This window comes from Arvicola amphibius, chromosome 11 (assembly GCF_903992535.2).
Source record: "Arvicola amphibius chromosome 11, mArvAmp1.2, whole genome shotgun sequence".
In the NCBI taxonomy this organism is placed as follows: Eukaryota; Metazoa; Chordata; class Mammalia; order Rodentia; family Cricetidae; genus Arvicola; species Arvicola amphibius.
The window spans coordinates 63,977,389-64,000,765 of record NC_052057.2 but is presented as its reverse complement, the minus strand read 5'-3'; the positions used below and the strand labels follow the sequence as shown (position 1 = coordinate 64,000,765).

General features: G+C 40.1%; 1 protein-coding gene across 2 annotated transcripts in view; it reads left to right on the top strand.

Annotated features, from left to right (window-relative positions):
- Positions 1-5,617: 5,617 nt before the first annotated feature.
- The window catches only part of Pkia (cAMP-dependent protein kinase inhibitor alpha), a 79,234-nt gene continuing 61,474 nt past the window's right edge, over positions 5,618-23,377 (top strand). For both annotated transcript variants that reach the window (XM_038348067.1, XM_038348068.1), the window contains exon 1: positions 5,618-5,744. The gene's annotated coding sequence lies outside the window, so the exon portion shown is untranslated. The remainder of the gene's footprint in view (positions 5,745-23,377) is intronic.

Here is a 23,377-nt window from a genome sequence, read left to right as displayed (position 1 = left end):
CAGTCCTCGCAGGAGGGGCTGCACTAGCAGGGGCCTGGACGACCATGCAGTAAGACACTGCTTACTGACTTATTTAGCATGCTTTCCTTCTTTCTTCCCCTATCCCTCTTTGGTTTTTAGGGAGACAGGTTTTCTCTTTGTAGCCCTGGCTGTCTTGTAACTGATCCCATAGACCAGGCTGGCCTCAGAGATCCCCCTGCCTCTGCCTCCCGTGAACTGTGGTTAAAGGGGTGTGTGTGTCACCACCATTTGGCTCAGTTTGCTTTCTTATACAGCCTAGGGCCTACCTGTCCAGGGATGGTACCCATCTACAGTTGAAAGAGGCCCTCCACCATCAATCAGTTATCTAGAAAAGTCCCACAGACCATTCTGATGGAGACAATATTTCAAAGGATATCCCTGCTTCCCAGGAACACCATGTCAAGCTGACCAAAGCTAGCTGTCATACCCATCTACTATATGTTTCTACTAATGTATTGGAAAAGTACCTTAACTTATGACTGTCTTTGTTTTGTTACGAGAATAACGTTATCAGATCATTACCATGTTTGAATGGAGTTTTGGGTAACCTAAACCTGAGTTCCCAGTCATTCATATTTGGCCCAAAAGAAAATGTCCCTTGTTCTTTTGAGGTGGGGGCTCTTTATTGTTTGTTTGTTTGTTCACATGGTCTCTCGCGAGTGCCTGTTTCTAAGAACACAGACGCTAACACTGTGTATTGAAACAAAACATTCCCTTTCATTTTTCGTGATCCTAGAGAAGCTAAATAAGAAGGTGAACCCAAAGAAAAACATATAGTTATCCTCCTCAATATTGGAAGGAGTCAAGATTGCTGGGCAAAAATCGGGGAACTTGGGGGTGGGATGGGATGGTGCTAAGGGGAGTTGGGGAGAGAAAAATGTGAAGGGGAGGATGGGGAGAGCATGGGGAATGGGATGGTTGGGATAAAAGAAGGGTGGACATGGGAGCAAGGAAGTATATATCTTAATTAAGGGAGCCATTTTAGGGTTGGCAAGAGTCTTGACTCTAGAGGGGTTCCCGGGTATCCATGGAGATGTCCCCAGCTACTTCCTTGGGCAGCAGAGGAGAGGGAGCCTGAAATGGCCCAATCCTATAGCCATACTGATGAATATCTTGCATATCACCATAGAACCTTCATCTGGCGATGGGTGGAGATAGAGACAGAGCCCCACATGGGAGCACAGGACTGAGCTCCCAAGGTCCAAAGGAGGAGCAGAAGAAGGGAGAACATGAGCAAGGAAGTCAGGACCGTAAGGAGTGCACCCACCCACTGAGATGGTGGGGCTGATCTAATGGGAGCTCACCAAGCCCAGCTGGACTGGGACTCAAAAAGCATGGGACAAAACCGGACTCCCAGAACATGGCGGTCAATGAGGGCTGCTGAGAAGCCAAGGACAATGGCACTGGGTTTTGATGCTACTGCATGTACTGGCTTTGGAGGGGCCTAGCCTGTGTGGATGCTCACCTTCCTAGACCTGGATGGAGGGGGAGGACAGTAGGTAACCCTGACTGCTCTTTGGACTGGAGAGGGAGGGGGAGGGGAGTAGGGGGGAGAGGGAGGGAAATGGGAGGTGGGGAGGAGGCGGAATTTTTTAATAAAAAAAAAAGATACCAATAAAAAATTCATTTCCCTATGCCTCTCACCATACTGTTGTCTGAAGGATTAAATCCTACCATTCAATGCCTACATTTGTCTTCTCCCTGGCAGCATCCACACCCTGATTCTACAAAGAAATAAATAGCAATACCCAGGGCTCTGGAGATAGTTCGTCCTTGTCTTTAAAAGGTAAGTATCAGAGTACAGATTTCCAGAAGTCAAGTAAAGAGCTGCTTGATAGTAGATCTGACCCCTGGTCTGCTAAGATGGGAAGCGGAGCTGGGAGGAGCCCGGAAGCTCCATTACAGGCTAGCTAGCCTAGTATCCAATGGAGAATGGCAAGACTCCCGCCTCGGCAAAAGGTGTAGGGTGAAGACTAACACCAGACATGGCTCCCTGAACTTCAACAGGCACACCACATAGGGAACCTACACTCACATACAGAAGCACATGCGGAGTGGGCGGGGGGGGGGGGGGAAATCAGGCTGTGTGGCAAGCCAATTATGAAGCCTTGCTTCATAGTTAGGTTTTCTCGATCCTTTCACCCACCCCCACTTCCCTTCGAGATTATGTGGCACTTTATGACCAGCAAAGCTATCTTCTCAGTTATAAATTGTTACGGCAGCCCAGGTTCTGAAGCATCGACAACTTTCGAGTGGGAAGTTTATGCAAACAGTCAAGGAAAGGCAAAGAGTAACAATTATGCAGGTGGTATCAAAAAACATGCCATTAGAGAATTACAGGGAGAGCCACTAATTCCAAGTACAGTAATCAAAGTATTTAAGAAACAGTATCATGATACAGAGATGAACAGACAGTGAAACTTTTTAAGCAACTTTTAGTAGAACCAGACTTGGTGGTACAGGACTTCAGTCCCAGCAGTAGGGAGGCAGAGGCTTGCAGAGCGCTGAGAGTCAAGGTTAGCATGGTCTACATAAAGGGTTCTTGGATAGTCAAAGCTACATAGAGAGACCCTGCCTAAAAACAAACAAATGTTATATATAGTCATAACTTTATTTAGTTACATACCTAAAATATGATTATTATAAAGATGGGCTAATAACAGTAAGGCTGATATGCCTGTATAAGACACTGGAATTCAGCAATTGAGTAAATAAGAGTAGGTGGTAGAGTCTCATCTCTTGCTGTTGGAGTTAGCATTCACAGATTAGTGACAGAGATGGGCTAGAGGGATCTTCGTAATAATAGGGTAATCTGAGGCCCTTATAGCTCTCAGTTGGTTTAAAGATATGTAGAGGCACACATGGTACATAAAGAAACATTTATTGCTGTGTGTGTATACACATAGTCAGTGCACATACACAGAACTCCGCTCTCTTGTATTGAAGGCCTAATCAGCACTGCACTACCTAGAAACAAAGATGGAATCCATACCTTAGTTTCTGTTATTATTCCTTAATAAGAGGAAATGGGCCTCTTTGAAGAAAGGTCTCTTTGACTGTTTGCAGTTCTAGGCAGTTCAGTACCTGGGACATCTTGAAAACTCCGGGAATTGTTATACATATTTAAGGTGATTAAGAGTAAAAAAAATTACTAAGCAGCTACAAACCAACAGAGCTAGAATATTTCGAACAAATAAAACTGGAATATTTTGAACAAATAAATAAGACAATATTGGATTATTACCAAATGTATAAAACCCCATCTATATTAACCAATTGAGCTGAATTTTACATAAGGGGGTGTAGAAAAATATCTACTATGTGGAAGAATTCCACTTATTTCACATCCTGCACACAGTCTTCACACGGCTGAACATAGCTCCCTGTTGGTGCTGACGTCACGTGGTGGCTGGTTTCCAACAATCCAGTAGTGATGGCTTCACAGCTTTACAACAGAAAGCCCCAGCTGTCTGTCAGCTGGCCAAAGCCAGCATCAACAATGTCACCGTGGTGGTCTGTAATCTTAGATGCTGCACTGAAAGGGCCCTTCACCTCTGTGGTCCTCATTTCCGTAGCCTAGATCCCGAGTCTTGACACAAGAAAGACATCAGCCACCTTGTAATACTGTGGCATTCCACAAAATGACTGACTGCTACCTTTCAGCTGTCAAGGTCATCAAAAACAAGGTAACTGAGAAACTGTCACAGCCTGCATGAATCTTAAGGGAGATAACAATTAAATATAATATGCTATCTTATACAGGAGTATAGAATAGAGCGGGAGGCACTATGAAACCTGGAGAAATCTGTATTAGCCTCATGTTAATGCATGAGTGCCCGTTATTAAGGTAAGGGAGCTGCTGTATCTCTGTGTGTTTCATGGTAGAATAGAGGGAGTGTGACCCGTGGGAAACTGTACTAAGTCCCCAGGTCACCTATACATCAACCTCATGCTAAAATGACACCCACTAATCTCTGAAAAAAACCTAATATAGTGATCTAGCTCTAAACACTGCTTTGAGGGATCATCTACCATGTCTACTAGTGATGACCTTCCAACATGCTCACTACTGTCAAGGTTTCTACCCACATTTATGTCTGAAGTACATATTCAAGGCTAATTTAAGCTTGATAATAGTGAAAGTAAGATGTTATTTCTCAACCTTATTCAGCAATTATGAGCTTTATGCACACGGGCCTATGATGCAAGTTAAGAATTCAGCATTTTGTGATAGGATGGAGGGATTTATCTAAGGAAAATGAGTCATAGGGACTGACTAAGCTGTCCCAAATTTCAAACTCACACGCCCCACACCAAATTCTGAGTTATTAATTTCATTTTGTTTGTTTTGTATCTCTGCTGGTTACACTACCTCCTTTGCTCTGGAACTGATAGAGGAGTAGGAATTTTTCATTTAGTATCGTCTGTGACCTTATACAACTTCAGTATAAGATGCTGGACAGATTCCCAGGGTAATACCGACAAGACATAATGAAACTCACAGAGGAAGCCAAGATAAGTCAAATGAGGAACCGCCACCCTGCAGAATGCTGGTGTAAGGAAAATACCTCCTTAGAAATGACTTGATTGAGAAAGAAACCCTGGACAAGCAACAAAGATTAAAAATCCTCAGCTCCCTTTCCCCCTTAACACTACCAAGCCCCTCAATGGTTGGTTTGGTCACTAACTGGAAGAAAACAAAAGCGAGAACATTTAAAGAGGCAAGGACAAGGAAGAGGCTTGTGTGCACCAGCGTTTATTTTTTTCTCCAAGGGAAATTCTGAGAAACCCGGTAGGAGTTACAATCATCTCTATATATGAATTCTGACTCTTGGTTTTCAAATATTATGGCTTTCACCCAGGCAGTTTCCCAAAATGCAGGGACTGGAGCAGGAGAGAGCAGGGTGTTGGGAGGAACATCTGTCCACTGTCCACAAGGGAACAGCACTAAAATCCTGGGATGACCCTTCTCTGTGTCCTTGAGTAATTTCTCTGTTCTGCCCCTCTTCACTGAGTTGAGAGATTCTCATTCTATCACAATAGGAAGAAAATCAAAGGTCCAAAGCTTTCAGCTTTCACAACTGTTTTACTGTTTTGACTGTGTGTGTGTGTGTGTGTGTGTGTGTGTGTGTGTGTGTGTGTGTGTGTGTAAAAAGCAAGTGAATCGTCCTGTGCGGGGATTTAAGAAGACCGATTGCCCACTTAATTTTTTTTCCGAAGTATTTGACTGTTTATCTCAATAGACAATCAGCCCTCAAATTCAGCGAAATGAACAGTACTGATAAGGAAGATGGAGAGGGTGGGAAACCCACACAGTCAGATGGAGCTGTCCAAACAGCCTCGGTGACAGGGGAGCGCAGAGATTAAGGACTCCCTGTAGACAAAGTCTATCTGTCTCTTCTCTTTTGTTGCTCAATCCGGCAATGCCGCCTGTGTGCAAAATCGTTTACAGACGATCAGCCTTCACACAGGGGGAAAGCGTGTGTCGGATGCAGCTGGCAGATGCGGTAGCCTGCGACCCGGAGCGGAGCGTCTCCCCCCGCGGCTCGCACGGAGTGCGCTGCTCCGGCGGGGGATGACTTCATTCGGCCCGCCTGGAGTAGCCAGCGGCAGCAGCAGCTGCAGGTGGGGCGGGGGCTGCAGGAGCCCAGAGATCCCAGTACACGCGGACAGTCGGCGGGACTTCAGCCCAGGGCAGCGAGCCGCGCCTCTTCATCCCGAAGGTAAGCCGCGGGCCCACGCTAGCCGCCCTGAGCCCGGCTTTCCGCCAGGTTGATGACTGGCTTTGTAGGAGCCGGGAAAGAAGGGATAACCCTGCTGCATTCTGCAGTGGGAAAAGGAGTAAGTGAGTGAAAGGTTGATCAGCCTTGCATTGGACATGCATGGGAGGAGAGAGATGTTCCAGAGCAAACAAAGGGGCTTTCAGCCTCCAGCTCTTAAAGGTGATCAACCATTTTCGTAGCCTGTTGGTAGACACTAAGGAGTATTCCGAAACATAAAATAGTCTAAGCTCCTGTTTCACCTTTGTGTCTTCAACCTTCATGACACCGCTCCCTGGCTTGGGAGCACCATGTCCTTGGAAGCAGTTGGGGAAGTCATCAATATCTTGCCCCTCTGTTGTCCTCTTTGGTTCTCTGTCATCCCTGGTATCAGGGTGTTCCTTCACTCTTCTCAGTGTCATGACACCTGCTTGCTTAGATGCTCTGCTTTGGGAGTCCCTCCGGGTGGAAGGAAAACTTCGCTGCCCTCCTGAGTTCTGCTTGGTGTGAGCTGCACTTGGCAGCTTCTTTCATTTCCATCTTCTCTGTCAGTCAGTTCATTCATCTTCAGAGATGCTCTATCTACTCACAGGTCAGCTCATCGTCTCTAATCCTCCTTCAGTTGTGTGAGTGACTTCATCAAGGACCCAAAAAGGGCATTGCTCTCACAGGGTTCCTTACTGGGAATTTCATTCACACACCGTCACCGGTGTACTTTCTCCATTCCCCAGACATAGAATAAAATGCCCTGCTTTCAACTCAGGACCAATGTGGTTTTTCTCTAACTGCCTTTCTTGCCTTTCTTGCAGTCACTCTGGCTAGTCACAAAGGTTTGAATGGGAAAACAGACTATTGGGTTGTGCAGACAGTTCTCTCTGTGCAGACATAGGCAAAGGAAAGCTGGGAACAGCAGTCTTTCCAGTTCTCTTTGAAATTTCTAGTTCACTGCGGTGTAAGAAAATTAGCTATCTGAGTTTAGGGCAACCATTCCAACAAGAAGTAGTGTTCTTGCCCCAGGATTCCTCAATAACCTCCAACTGGGGCTTTCCCATTGGCAGACAGACAGCCAGGGGTCTGCCCAATCCTAGACTTGGATTATTTGATCATCCCAGGTTTGTCTCCTCACATAGGCTCTCTCTCCCCACCTGGCCCCCAGCTCGATCCTTATTCTTGTTGTCACCTAGTGACATACCTCTGAATAAGATGGGAGCAGTTAAGATGGCTGTTGTGGGTCCTGCAAATGAGTACCTCACCATCAGAGAGCAGTTGCAGTATGGCAAATTGTGGGGAGTCTGTGAGCCAATATTCCGTTTCATTTAAATGATCTGTCATCCGACACTTGAAATTGGAAAGGCAGGTTGACTCAACAGCCTTGCCATTCTATTCAGTATATAGGCAAAGCGGTGAAAAAGAGAGCATAATTTAACCCACAATGACACCTTTGCTTGTTTCCCCTTTCCAGTGTTGCCGATTCTCTAAAGCCAGGCTAATTCTAGGGTGCATTGGTATCACTTTTCTAATTACAAATTCGCTTTTGAGAAAACCTCTCTATGAAGATTGAGTTCGTTCCTTTGTCTGCACCTTCAGTATCTGGGCAGAGGGAGGGGATGCCCACCACAAAATGGCCCACTCCACACACCGTCTTCGGGATTTTCAGGAACTGAGGGCCATTTCTGTTTGTTTACTGATGATATTGTGTTTTGAATATGGATTGTATATCAAGTATTAAACACTTAAGATGCTAGAATTTTGACTCAATATCATCTTCCAGTAAAAGAAACAAAGAATAAGATGGGGGTGGGAGTCCTCACTTCCATGACCTTTACTGATTTAAAAATACTTAATGACTCAGTCTTTTTTCTGAAAAATAACATAAATATAAATAATTCTCTCTTTAAAACTTAGCTCGATGTATTCTAAATTGAAGTTCAATTATATAATGGTCATTTGATTCTACAGGAACAAAAACAATCTCTGTACTGTTAAGAGCTATATGTTTTGGTTAAGAGAGAGATGCCCAAGAACATTTCAGTGGTGATTAAAAATTCTAAGGGTCTGTTATTTGGTTTCTAAGGTAAATGAATTATCTGGCAAGAAATCGGTTCAGGATTAAGGGGCTGGTGCTTGGTAAACTGGTAGGATGCCTGCCAATGTTTTCACAGGAAACTGATTCACTAGGTGAAGGACGGGAGTTAAGGGCACCTTGTAGGGAAGAAAGCAACTTAAAGATATAATTTTCATCCTGGTACAAATGAGGAGGACAGGACACATGTGGAATTCCAAATATGGACCTTGTTATGTTTAAACAATTTTGAGAAATAGTTATAAATTTAGAGCTCTAGGTAGAAACACACACACACACAAACTTACACACTCGTGCATGCACACACACAGGCATGCACACACCCATTCACATACACACACACACTCAAACAACACACACAGCACACTCACATGTACTGCACGGCACACACACCCAAACATAAATGGTGCTGTGACTAGGATTGATTTATTGCTAGATTCCTTTACTTTGCAAGTTTCTCGGAAGAAAAAGGGAGTTAATTCACTGATGTTCAGAAATGAAGTGGAGAATAGGCTCCTTCACAGAATAAGTGCTACTGGAGTATTCCTGTATGTTTGACAAGATAGAATTGAAGTCAGTCAGTTGCTCTCCAACCCCTTGAGCACAGTCTAGCAGGCAGTGATAGCAGAACCTTAGCAAGGGAAAACTAAGAGGTCGGAGTTGACTTCTCATGACAAAAGAAGAGGTTGTGGTCTTGTCTTGCTGCTCTTAACGACATCTAAAATAGCCTTAAGTTGAAATAATGAGAAGTGGAAAGCTGAAGGAAGAAATGTCATTTTTGTTTATCTATTTCCTCCAGTGAGAATCAGTAGGGGAAATGCTGTTATCTTGGAGGTCTGGGCTAGAATATGAGACCCTTGCTTAAACACAAAAGCTACTTTGAATATTACCAGTGGTGCTTTAATGGATAGAGTTCCGCAATACTCTTTTCAGTATTTATAATAACTAATATACACCATGCAGAGTGACAGCTCGTCATCCAGCTCAGTAACCCTCTCAAAGTAGCCCACGCCCAGCCAGACATAAAATCATTCCTATTCATGCCTCCTCATGCAGGCCTGGTTAGCCATTCTGCCATGCCTTGAAATGTGTTCACAGCTGTCTCTGACTCTTCCGTGAAGCTTCCTCTGATGAGATAAACTTTCTTCTCCATGTTTAAATCCCTATAGATTTTATGTCTTGAGCCCTTTTGTGTGAACTTGCACCGTCTCCTTATCGAACACAGACATCTAAAACAAAGCCTGGGAGTCAATCAGCATATCACCTGTGGCCGATTTCACAGTGCTCAGGTGTGTGTCCAGGGACATGGTCATGGATTGGTCGGGACAAAAAGACTGTGTGACAAGCGTGTAGACAAGTGTGGCCAGAAGTTGACTGCTGTAGTCCACTTTTGGACACACCCATTCATCATTGGAAAGATGTATATCTCCTTCACTTGTAATTTATTCTTAATATTGCTATATGAGGTGATTTATTTGTCATTGTCAAGTGAAGGAAACAATGATAAATTATATTCATCTGCCAAACAGTCTAAGGAGATACACACTGCCTTTAATAAATAAAAGTGCATTAAAAGTCTGAGCTGGAATGTAAAGAAGCTGGAGCTATCTGGCATAGCCGCTGGTGATTTATGAGATAACATTTTATAGTATGTTTTATAATTTTTAAAACGTGACAAGTGTACACACATTAGGAAAATAGACCATATATAGTGTATAGATTGTATTCACCTTAAAATTAATGTAGTAATTTAACTATATAAAATTTGAAGTCATGTAACACATGGAATTTACCATTTTAACTCATTTAGTTACCTATATTTGCAATGTTCTACAAGCCCCATGCTATCCATTTTTTGGAACTTTTTCATTACCCTAACAGACTCTCCATCATTCTCGGTGCCTTTCAGGCCACAGGACGCTCTCTATTTCTGCCCATAGAATTTCCTCTTTTGTGTCACAAAAAGTGGAATATTACATTCGTTGTCTTATTTTGTCTGGCTTTTTACGCTTAGCACAATGCCTTCGGAATTTATCCATACCAATATGTGCCAGGATTTTATTTCAATTTAAAGCTAATTTATTCTATGCTTATACTAGATTTTGTAATTTTTGGTAGCAGAACACTTTCCGTACTTTATATTTTATACTGCACTATACTTTTTAGAAAGCAAGTGATATTTACTGGTTTTCTATGTGTGTGTCCTAATTTATCCAGCCAAAAACAGTTGATAATTATGTATTAAGTTCAAATTTTTATTGTGACTTCAAGTCATGTTTATATTATTATAGATATAGCAGTTTATATGTATATAACATGAAGTTATATATACTGTTTACATATAACATAAAAGTTAATGCCTTTTACATTGGGTGGAAAACTGCCTAAACATTTACGCATGAATATGTAAGCTAATTAAAAAAATGTGATCTTGCTCAGCAGATAGTATTTATGTTTGTTGCTGAACCAGTTCCAGCAATCTTGTAAATGAACCCAGTAATAAAAGGGAATCCATCTAGCGTAATCTGAGTAAGGAGATAGTCTCACATTTTTGTCGTTTGTAGTTTGTGAAGGAAAACACTCTGCATAAATATTGGAAGATATCAAGGCTCACATATTTTGTCATTTCAGAATGGTGCCAGTGCATCACAGATGTCAAGTCTTGTAACAACGATGAATTAATGTAAAATGATCTGTAGCAGTTTTTCTTTGTCTTAAGTCCCAGAAATGAATACTTGTATCTAGCCTAATCTAAAGCATGTTCTGTTTTTAGGTTTAAATTTATGGACCAGCTTTATGGTAAATCTTCTACTTTGTCGTTCTGGTGTAGCCTTTTAATCTATCTTTTTGTTTGTTTGTTTTATTCTTCTTCCATATATTACATCCGGGCCACAGTTCCTCTTCCTGCCCCTCCCCTGTCTCTCTCCCCTTCCCTCCCCCCCCCTAAAGACACCTCCCCTCAGAAAAGAGCAGATCTAACAAGGCATACCAAGCTACAATAAGACCTGGTGTATACCATCACATCAAGCCTGGATACAGCAACCCAACAGGAGGAAAAGCATCCCCCAAGCAGGCAAACAAGGCAGAAATGGCTCCCACTGTTAGGAATCCCACAGGAACACCAAACTATTGAGGCATAACATATATGCAGAGGACCTGGGTCAGAACTTCTTCAGGCTCTCTGACCTCTGCAAGCGCTCCATGAGTCCCAGTCAATTGATTCTGTGGGCTATGTTCTTGGAGTGTCCCTAGCCCCTATGATTCCTCAGATGCTTCCTCCTGCTATTCCTAGGGATTACCAAGCTCTGCCTGATGTGTGGCTGTGGTTTTCTGCACCTGCTCCCATCAGTTGCTGGATGAAGTCTCTCTGATCTTGTTGATGATGATTCTGCTAGGTTCCAGTCCCAGAAAGAACCCTCCGAAAACAGCACAAACTGTAGGTCAAATGTTACGTGGTTGGTTGTTGTCCCAATTCCTCCCCTTGAGTAAGCCTAGCCTGGTTACAGAGATAGCCTGTTCAAGCTCTGTATCCCCCATTACTACGAGTCTTTGCTAGGGTTACTCTCCTAAATTCTGTGGAGTTTCCATTGCATTAGGTTTCCACCTTGCCTACAAAATGCACCCCAAGCCGGGCGGTGGTGGCGCACGCCTTTAATCCCAGCACTCCGGAGGCAGAGGCAGGCGGATCTCTGTGAGTTCGAGACCAGCCTGGTCTACAAGAGCTAGTTCCAGGACAGGCTCCAAAGCCACAGAGAAACCCTGTCTCGAAAAACCAAAAAAAAAAAAATGCACCCCAATTGCAGGGGTTCTTCTAGTAATTTTTGCCTCCCTGCCCAAACTGGATTCCTCCTCTTACCAACCCCACCCATCCCCCATCCACTCTTCTACACTCTTCTATTTCCTCTTTCCAGGAAAATCCTTGTAAACTTTCCCAAACCCTCACCACCCTGCTTAAGTCCTCCTGGTTACTTAGCCTCGCTGGGTTTGTGAACTGTCCCATGGTTATCCTTTGCTTTACACTACTAAGTGAGTACCCATGATGTTTGTCTTTTTGTCTTTCTGGGTCTGGGTTACCATTTGCCTGAAAATTTCATATTATTTTTGTTTTTCTTTTTGAGACAGGGTTTCTTGGTGTAACCCGGGCTGTCCTGGAACTCGCTCTGCAGTCCAGCCTTGCCTTAAACTCAGAGATCCACCTGCCTCTGCCTCGTGAGTGCTGGGATTAAAGGCCTGAGCCACCAAAGACTGGTGTTGTTTGTTTGTTTTAGCATGTGTATGTTTTCATTTTTGTTTGCTTTGTTTTTGTTTTGTTTTTAAACAGCTGAGTAATGTTCCATTGTGAAAATGCACCATATTTTCTCTTCCATTCTTAGACTGAGGGATATCCAGGTTGTTTTTAGCTTCTGGCTATTACAAATAAAGCTGCTATGAGCACAGTTGAGCAATTGTCCTCAAAGTGAGATGGAGCATCCTTTGGGTATGTGTCCAGGAATGCTATAGCTGAGTCTTGAGATGGATTGATTACAAATTTTCTCAGGAATCTATATATTAATTTCCAAAATGGCTGTACAATTTGCATTCCCACCAGCTGTAGAGGAGTGGTCCCTGGGTCTACATCCTCTTTAGCATGAACTGTGACTTGTGTTTTTGATCTTGGCCATTCTGAAAGGCATAAAATGGAATCACAGAGTTGTTTAGATTTGCATTTCCCTCATGGCCAAAGATGTTGAGCATTGCATTAAGTGTTTCTCAGTCATTTGGGATTCTTCTATGGAAAGTTATCAGTTTATATTTGCACCCCATTTTTTTTTTAGTTTGGATTATTTAATTTTATGATGTCAAGTTTCTTGAGTTGAGTTGTTGTTATGTGTATTAGCCCTTTGTCAGATGTGAAGTTGGTAAAGATCTTTTCGCATTCTGTATACTGTCATTTTGTCCAGTTGATAGTGTCCTTTGCCATACAGAAGGCTTTCAATTTTATGTAAAATTATTTATTAATTGTTTATCTTAGTGCCTGTATTAATGGTGTTCTGTTCAGGGAGTTATACCCTCTGCCAATGCGATTAAAGCTTTTCCCCACTTTCTCTTCTTGAAACACAGTTTTAAAGAATCTGCCAGCTAGTACTTGAGCTGAATAATCCAGTGTGTGGAAATATGGAAAACATAGCTGGAACTAGGGATGTGGCTACTCACTGTCCAACTGTATCTTAGCTGTCTCGTGCAGGGGAGGGGAAATCCTCGGATATAATCATAAAAGAATGGATGTTATGATGCATATTTAAGGGACATTTAAAACTAATTGGTTGTAAGAATTTGTGTTTAATGAACAAAATCATTCCACAAAGTAGGCCCTAGACAGGTAATGATGGTATTTTTATGGATGTTTTTGTTATTGCTGAACAGTTCTCTTCTTACTTGCTGCTGTCCTTATTTCTCAGAAAAGCAAACTTAGAATACCCATTCTGACCTTTTCCTATGTGAACAATATAGGCACTTCTTAAACAATACATGGTGGCAGCTATGAGAATAAAGGTACAAGCAGTAAGCTTTTCATTGGGATCATAGCTATAGTGCATACAATCAACTAAATTCCTTTTTCTGTATAACCTTGTATATTCAACTGAATAAACAGAAAATTCAGCAAATATCTTTATTGCCTCTTCTTATATTTTCATCCCTGTCCTTTTGTGCTCAGCTTCTCTTGATAACTGTAATATAGGAAGGGGACAGCCAGATCTCAAAACTTCTTTCTATGCAATTGCAAACTCATCCTGCTAGACTTAGCCGAAGTGCCGAAGAGTTGGTGGGTGTCAGAAAGAAACACTAGTAATCGTCTTCCCTAGTCCTCAAGCCTGAGCTTAAATTTAAAGACTAGCAGATTTTAACTACTAACTGGTAATATGTCAGTAAAATACCAACTTTTTCAGAAAAAATTACACATTTATATTTCTTTTTTAAATTGGTTTTTATTGAGCTCTACATTTTTCTCTGCTCCACTCCCTGCCTCCCTCCTCCCCCAAGGTCCTTATGCTCCCAATTTCTCAGGAGATCTTGTCCTTTTCTACTTCCCACATAGATTAGATCTATGTATGTCTCTCTTAGGGTCCTCATTGTTGTCTAGGTTTTCTGGGATTGTGATTTGTGGGCTAGTTTTCTTTGCTTTATGTTTAAAAACCACTTTATGAGTGAGTACATGTGATAATTATTGTTTTTTTGTGTCTAGGTTGCCTCACTCAAAATGATGTTTTTTAGTTCCATTCATTTGCCTACAAAATTCAAGATGTTGTTATTTTTTTCTGCCTATATATTTAATTATAAAGTACACTTGCTGATTTTTTGAGAAGATTTATTCTGAAGAGACTATGTTAGCATTCTCCTCAAAAGTGAATTTTGACAGATCCTTGTCACCAAGTGTCATGGCTCTCAATAGAGTTAAAAAACTAGGGCTGGGAAGATGGCTAGGCCATTAAGAAGAGCACTGGCTGCTCTTCCAGGGAATCCGGGTTAAATTCCCAGCACCTACACATGGCTCACAACTGTCTGTATCTTCTTCTTCGGTCATAGGGGATCTGACAATTAATCCCCCCTTCTGTCTGTCTCCCTCCCTCTCTCTCTCTCTCTCTCTCTCTCTCTCTCTCTCTCTCTCTCTCTTCCCCTTTTTTCTGCCCCCCTCTCTCTGAAAAGCAAAAACCTAGTCATTTGAATTCAATTTCACTTACATGATGGTTTGAGCCAATAATTCAAATACCAACATGCAGCATTGTAAGGACACCATTCACCCCCAATAAAACCTTATGCAAAATGATCTGACAGAAGACAAGCTCATTGAACAAGAGGATGGGACTTGATGTCTTGGTTATCTTAGACATCAAAATCAAAATGTTTGCAGTGTTTAAATTCTCCTTCCTAGTGGGCAGCATGGGAAATGAGATGAGAAGGCAATGTGTATGTCATGAAAGAAAGAAAAAAAACTGAGTTGATTTTTAGGATGTTTGAGTATAAGGGTAGTGTGGGTTTATTTGTTTTATTATTCTTTTCATCAAGAAAATTGACAGTAATTTTACACAGCATCCTAATGCAGCTCTTTGATTGTTTCTGAGATCAGTTAAAACGTGTACACTGTCCTCTGGGCTCTCTAGTTCCTTTTCCATTTCTGTTTGTTTGTTTGTTTGTTTGTTTGTTTGTGTAGTTTGGGCTACCACTTAGGTTCTCAGTGTGTCAAATAAAACTGATTTGTAATTCATTTGCTACCAAGGTGAGTTATGGTAAGTTGCTTTTAGCTCTGAACTTCTTTTCCTAAAATTAAAAACAGGGACAACAGAGTAGTCATGATAATTAAAGAACATATCTTAACAAGCCAGGTATGGTAGTATATGCCTGTAACCCACACACTCAGGAGACTGGGCCAAGAGGACTAGTGTTGCCTGGATGATGCTGCTAAGTCTGGTTTCCATGGCAGAAACAATACAAAAACACAATTCACTGTATTCTGATAGCTGCAATAGTAAGAGAGAGTAGAGTTCCCATTTTTAGTATTTTCTTTTGTTGTGAGTTCATAATGAGACTTCATTACCAGGTCTTTGCCCAGTAGCCCCTGACATCAGCCAAGCTGAGCATTGAACATGCCTGAGCCTCCCTGGATGCTATTTCAAAGCAACGGGCTCTGATCCTGCAGTCCTGTGGGAATTAGACTTAGCTTCTATTTTTTGCCATTCAAGCAGCTGATTGAATAATCTGACGCAAGTGGCTGGCATCCTCTTTCCTCCCTGAATTATGTGGCATGTCTGCTCACACTTCTCACTGTCTGTCAGAAATGGCAGTGTGGATGTTATGTGAGGGTGTTTGTTTCACGAGCCAAGTGCCACGAAGAAACGGAGCTGCCTCTTCCCTGGAGAAACACAGTTGCTGTTTCTTTCCCCAGTGGCAGTGTTGACTCCCTGAGGGAAGGACAGCTTTAATCCATAAACACTTCTAATGCCCACCTCTTCGAAGAAGAGCCTAGGCACCTGCTGCTCACCATCTGGGGAAAGGACATAACTTTTTGAAAACAAATTTTTATTTAATTTTTTGAGAATTTACTATAACATATTTTGAACATTCCTTTTTAATATGTAACAATGGATGAAATTATATATAGATAATCAAAATAGTTAACTTATCAAACTGGAAAATTAATCTGTAACTATATGGTGCTGGACATGGAGCTGGTTTTGGCTTGTTACATATTTTTATGTTTGAAGCTTACAAAATTTAATATTCACAGAATGGTTTGTTACTAGGTACAACTAATTATATTTAATTAACAACAACTTTAAACTGATATTTAGAAGTGCAATGCCTGAAACACAAATTCTCTGCTATAATGACTAGTAAGGGAATTATTAAAAAGCAGATTTCAATTTTGCTGTCATTGGATGACTTTTCTCTTATTTACATGGACCATTTATTTGTGCTTAATGAAACTACTACAAAGGCCAGCAAAGGCCCTATGTATTATCTAGCATGCAAATCATAGTTCAAAATTAATATATCTTAGGTGGAGAGAGGGCTCAGCAGTGAAGAGTGCATGTCGCTCTTCCAGAAGACCCAGGTTTGTTTCCCAGCACTCACATCCAGAGATTTACAACTACCCGTAACTCCAACTTCAGGGTGTTCAGTGCTCCCGTCTGGCCTTCACCGGCCCTTGTACTCACATACACATACCCACAAACAGACCCACATACATATATTCTGTTAAAAATAATTGAGATGTTTGTGGTGATTGGCAGCTCTAGCTACTTTTGCACAAGTTCACTGTTTTTGGTGATCTCTTCATATTTACCTGGGCATGGAATATCATCATTACCTCAGGTAAAAAGCGTAAGTCATTAGTGAATATCTGTTCAATCCAAAGCCAACACATGGGCACAGTAGATTCATTAGTTGTTCATCAAAGGCTTGATGTGGGGCCTACTCTCATTCTAAAATATTGTATTGAGAACAAGGAAAATACCTCTATGAATGATACATATTTCTACATTTGTCCACTTATTACAGGTGAAAAGAAGTGTTTTATGTGTGCTTTAAACTCTTTTTCCTTAACTAGTTATAAGTGAATAAATATTTATAGATTATGGATATGTATGTATTCAAGACCTTTCTATTTCAAATATTTGATCACTACAAAGTGAAATTTCACTTAAAATTTGAATAATACATTTTTTCAGAACAAATTTTTACAAAGAAAACTTACTTGAATTTTAATATCTGCACATATACTATGTCACATTTTAATTATAGATATTTACTTAAATGTTTAATGAATGTGTATTACTGGCTTATTACTACTACTCAAATATGGGAGAATAGAAGCATGAACACCGTGGTCTTTTAGCTTGAACAGCATACTAAATTTGACTGGCTTTTCATCCTTAGGTTCTTTAGCCATTATCATATTTTCTTCTTTGAATAATATGTTGTCCAATGCAAAGGAATTTTTCTTGTATGTCTGTGTTTCAGGCCATGTGTCACAGTGTCCCTCAAGTCTTAATATTTGAGCAGATGTGGCCACAACAGCTACATGTCATTGGGTGAATTTGTTATGGATCCCTTACATTATATGCTAGAGAATTTGGAGAGCAAGGGGAGAGGTCAGCTGTGTCCTGCGATGTTCACTCTTTTCTGGTCTAGACAGAGTGCCCTCTCATCCCAAAACTAGAATCTAAGAATGGAAATTACTGAGCTCAAACTAGGACATGGACCAAATGAGCTGTGATTTTTTTTTTAAGTCAGAAAACCAAATCTGGACTGACATTTATTCATCTGTCTCTACAGTCATAACTCAAGGATAATATTAGCCAGATTTTTAAAAGTAGCTAATTGCTGGATATATATATATATATATATATATCTCCAGCTTAATCATAACATTTTCGTGTAAAGACTTAATTTAACAAATACCATGAGTTACAAAGTTACACTGACGTTCTTCTGCATTACCTCGGAGTAAGATGATACTAACAAGAAGATGCTTGAGGGTAGTCCTACAGTGACAGAATTACATTATGACACACTTTTCAAAATGCACTATGGTGAAATGGCATTTTTATAGTGTATTTAATCATGTACTAAATTGTATAAACAGAAATTACTTTTAGAGCACAAATATTTTTTATATTATTCAATGTTTACACTTTATTAATCTGTGAAGTAGTATATATATATATATATATATTGCCCAATTTAACATTGTCCAACTTAGATTTTTCAATACTACAGGACTTTAAAAGCAACTGAAGTTTGCATTAACAGCAAAAATCCCTAGAATCATGCTATTTCTAACTTTAAATACAGTTCCTCATAATCACACTGTAATTCAGCAGTTTACAATAAAGTAGGTTTGTTCTCAACCACTGTCGGCTAGTGTATATAGTCTCAGTATATGTATACAGGTGGCAGTAGGTTATGTTGATTCCTGGGTTAGCTTTGGATGTTGTCTATTCATGGAAGGTTGATTACACCATGACTCTGTATGTGTCGTTTGTACTTCTTGTCCTTGTAAACTCTTTATTAATAGCAATAATAGTTTATGAATTTTAGTACAGCTGTAAAATTAATAACAAAAAGTGAAAGTGCTTCAACTTCAGGGTCAAACAAGTTTGAAGGTTACTGATGTTACTGTTATGATTTCTTAGAATTGCTATTTTAAATTTTATATCATTAAAAAATCTTAGAATGTTCGTCCAGTAACTGATGGAAGCAGATGCAGCAATCCACAGCTAAGCACTGGTCTGAATTCCTGGAGTGCAGTCAGAGAGAGGGAGAAGCAACATTATGAGCAAAGGGGCCAAGACCATGATGGGGCAACCCACAGAAACTGCTGACCTGAGCTAATGGAAGCTCACTGGAATGATAACAGGGAAACCTGTGTAAGACCTAACTAGGTCCTCTGAATGTTGGTGACAGTTGCATGGCATGGGTAGTTTGTGGGTCACTAGCATTGGAACCAGTATTTATTTATTTATCCCTAGTGACTGTACTAGCTCTTTGGAATCAATTCTTGCTCAGCCTAGATACAGGGATGAGAGCCTTGGTCCTGCCTCAAGTGATGTGGCAGACTTTTTTGACTCAACATAGGAGGCCTCAGTCTCTTTGAGGAGTGGAAGGGGGTGGGGTGGGGAGAATTTGAGGGAAGCTGGAAGACAGGAGGAAGAGGAAACTGGAAGTATGTAAAATAAGATGGTTTTTTTAAAAAAAAAATTTAAAAAGAGAATGAATCGGAATAAAACTTTTAAAAATGAAAAATATCTCTCATTTGAGTTTATGTCCTACCAGGCAGTGGTAGCACATACCTTTAATCCCAGCACTTGGGAATCAGAGGCAGGTGGATCTCTGAGTTCGAGACCAGCCTGGCATACAAAGAGAATTCCAGGGCAGCCAGATTTACAAAAATCCTGTCTCAAAAACAAATAATAATAATGATAATAATAGTGATATATAGATAATAGTAAAATGATGTAAGGTTTGGGAATATAGCTTATACAATGCTTTTATAAACTGATAGGTAACTATTGTTGATAAAATGTGTTTGATACTAAATGTTTTTAAATTATATAATTGTGACCTTAATAAAATTATCAAAGAATTTCAGTGCTTATTCTGTCTTACATTATGACTCTCACTAATTGTTAGCAGAATATATGCTAAGTAACCCTTCTATAAAGTCCATTTAGGATTTTAAAAACTCTAGTTCTGTTGCTTTTAAATCTAATATAAAAATTCATTAAAAGGAAAAATCTTGAGTTTTACATAAGCTTTCCAATGAGTCAGTCACTTTAACATCATATTAAAATACATTTCAAAATCTGTATAGGGTCTTTATTTAAAAACAAATATTGGCATCATCCTTGAAACATCCGATAATATTATATGTACAAGAATGTGATATTCTTTAAGACATGTGGATTTCTAATATTATTTTATTCATTAAAATAATAGCTTATAGAAACTTCTTTAATTATAAGATGCTTGGAATAGGAAATACCATAGATATGAATAACCAAAATTTCATTTGATAAAGTGTCAAGCAAAAACATTACAATGCTATTTATTCACAAAATGTTTTGAATGCCATATATTTGAAAAAAAAGGTCCAAAGAAAATTGAAAATGGAAAAATCAGTTGTCAGTGCTTGAGTCTCTGTTAAGAAAGAGAGAGTCAGTGCGCTCTCATCTGCTGTACTAAGTACACTTAATATCTATACACTGCTTCCAGCACTTGGGGGGGATTTACTCCTGCAGATGCATTTAGTAGCTGAATATTGTTAAAATTGAGGCAAAGATGCTAAAAAGGTAAATGTTTTCATACGTTTTCTGAATCACTATGCTGAAACTATGAATATAGCAGGAGAAGATGAATTATCTTCATTTTTGAATAAATACAATCAGTCATGTTTTAGAAGCATTAGATAGTCCTCAGAGCACTGCAGTGTCCATGCTTACCCTGGACCATACCGACTCTGAAGCTGAAAGAACAAGAAGCGCGCTCATGCTTCAGACAGAGAACTTGAAGTTCAGGGAGGTAATGTGCCAGTTTAAGGAGCATCCATCTATAATAAACAGCAGAACCACATTCAAGCTCATTTTAAGGCATGGCCCGTTCAGTACGTTCCTCTCTGCTGTAGTAAGATCTGATCACAGAAGTAAGAACTGGGCTTCCATCTGCTACTGAGTACCAACTCCTAGGCAATCCTCACTGTAATCACACCAGGAAGACCTCTGGGCAGGTGATTTGTAAGTGTGGTTCGGTCTTCTGCACCACCCCCAACCATATCCTAGTTTGTGTACCTTTTGATTATCAATTACTTCTGAATATATCACACATACTACTTAAAGTTTGCCGTGTGCGTAAGCAAACACAGACAGTGCTAACAATGAACTTGACTTAAACAAATTCCAATCTAGTTTGTACTTGCATAATTCTACCATTACTGAGATCTTATTACTTGATTTAAGTATATACGCATTCACTAGGTCCAATTTAAGATTAATTTCCCTTACTATAACATTATTTTTGTAAATTGAACCTAATTGCAACATATAACTTTATAATCTCCCATTTAAAAAGGTATCCAAAGTGCACAGAAAATTCTCTCCTATAACTACATTATACAAATTTAATTCATGTCAAGCATCATTCAAATATGCAATAGTTAAATAACTCATTTATGAGATTTGTATTATTTAATGCTTCTGAATTGTCAACACTATAGCCTGCTTTTTCAAATAGTCTTTCCTCTGTAGGGCATTCTTTCAGCTCCTGCAAAAAAGCAAGAAGAGGAATAAATTTGTATCTTTAACTTTAGTCAAGAGGTTTTCATTTAAGAATTAGTAACTTGCTGTTATTGAAATAACAAATGTGTTTTTTGTACTTGAAGTTTCTTTTCTGTATGAATTTTCTGAAACGTTTTTGTATGTGGCATCACTAAATAGTGAAGCGAAACTTGGACTCTGTTATTTCTTATTGTCTTTAATGTCTGATAGTGAGAACCCTTTTCAAAGATTTACATTTTCAGTGTGCACATTGGTTGCTAAAGTTTCAGAGATTGGCAATTGAGTTCTTTCAGTTGTAAAAAGCAATACACTAGAAGAATGGGGCTGGAGAAATGGCTGAGCCATTAAGAATATGTGCTACTTTTAAAGAAGATCTGAGTCCTAGTCCCAGCAGCCTTTGGGGCTGCTTTCAAATGCCAATTACTCCATGAAGGATCCAATACTCTTTTAGCCTATATGGGCACCTGCACACACACACACACACACACACACACACACACACACACACACGCACACATCTAAAATAAATCTTTAAAGAAGAAACTAAAAGGATAATTGCAATAATTGAGTTTAGCCAATCAGCTGCTCACGTTGAGGGCCATGTTTCCATGTATAATGCGCTAGACAGCAGCGAAGTGAGAAGTAACAGTGTGTGAACTCTGCTGAAGCTGGTTTAAAGCCAAGTGAATTTCCGCTCACAGCAATCTAGTGGCACACGGTATTATTCCTCTTCACAGAAGGGCCAGCGAGGCATAGAGTAATTGAGCACATTACCCATGACTGCACAGAAATTCAAGGATTAAACCAGATGATCTGTTGTGAGAGTCCCCATTGTCAAGCCCGATCATGAACACCAAAGTTTCCACCTCTTCCCTTTGTTCTATCAACATTTATCAAACTGGAATGAAGAAGGAGGGATACCAAAACCCTGCTTGTTTATTTATGCTCTATCCTAGGTTGAAGTTCAGTTGAAGGGCTTACAGAGATTTTAATAGAATAAATACTTCTGCCTTTATTATCATTATATCTCTATTAATATTAACAGATGGAGACAATACATGAATTTTGAATTATCACAAATAAAACCCTTTGGTAGACTCATATTGTAATATGAATAATTACAGTAATTTTTGCAGCAATAATTCTACCTTTCTTAAAATTATTATCAGATATAGTTCCACCTTTAGCTCTCAATTTAGTTCTTGTTGTACATACTTTTTGTAAGAAAAGAAGCACAGATTTTAGTAAGCTTTTTCTTTATTGTTTTTAAGGTGGGTCTTGATATCATAACCTGTCTTAAAGTTTAGATTGCTGCGATGAAACACCATAAAGGCCACATAGAAAGGAAAGGGTTTATCTGGCTCACACAACCAGAATCACAATCCATTAGGAGAAACCAAGGCAGGAAGTCAAACTAAGTGAGAACATGGAGGCAACACTTGATCAGAGGCCACGGAGGAGTGCAACTTGCTGGCTTTCTCCACAGGGTTTGCTCAGCTCCATTTCTATTGAACCCAGGGCCGCCAGTCAAGGAGTAGTTCCACCCACAGTGGTCTGTACCCTCCCACATTAATCACTAATTAAGAAAATGTCATGTTGAACAGTGGTGCCCAGACCTTTAATCCCAGTACTGGGGAGGCAGAAGCAGGTAGATCTCTAATTTCTGGGCCAGTCTAGTCTACAGAGTGTTTTCAAGGACAGCTGGGGCTACACAAAGAAACTCTGTCTCAAAAAAAAGGAAAAGAAAAAAGGAAGGGAGGGAGGAAGGAAGGAAGGGAAGAAGGGAGGGAGAGAGGGAGGTGGGGGGAGAGAAAATGTCCTACAGGTTTGCTTATAGTCCTATCTTAAGCAGTCATTTTCTCAACTTGAGTTACTTCCTCTCAGATGACGTTAACTTGTGTCCCATTGGCATAAAACTGGCCAACACATAGCCCAAGACTGGTCTTGCACTTTCTGTGAAGTCTAAGATGATGTTAACCTGTCTTCCCATCTCATCTTTTCAAGTATTAGGATTATAGACTTAGGTTGCCATGGTCAGTTACCAAGTAAGGTTTTATATTAGGTTTACATCGTTGGGGAGATTAAAGAAAATGTATAACTTTTATCAGGAGGGAGGCAATTTTGTCCAGTGCAAAAACCTACTACTGTCTGACTCATCTTGTAGCTGCAACTCCATTAAAGCATGCAATAGGCCGAATTGGCAC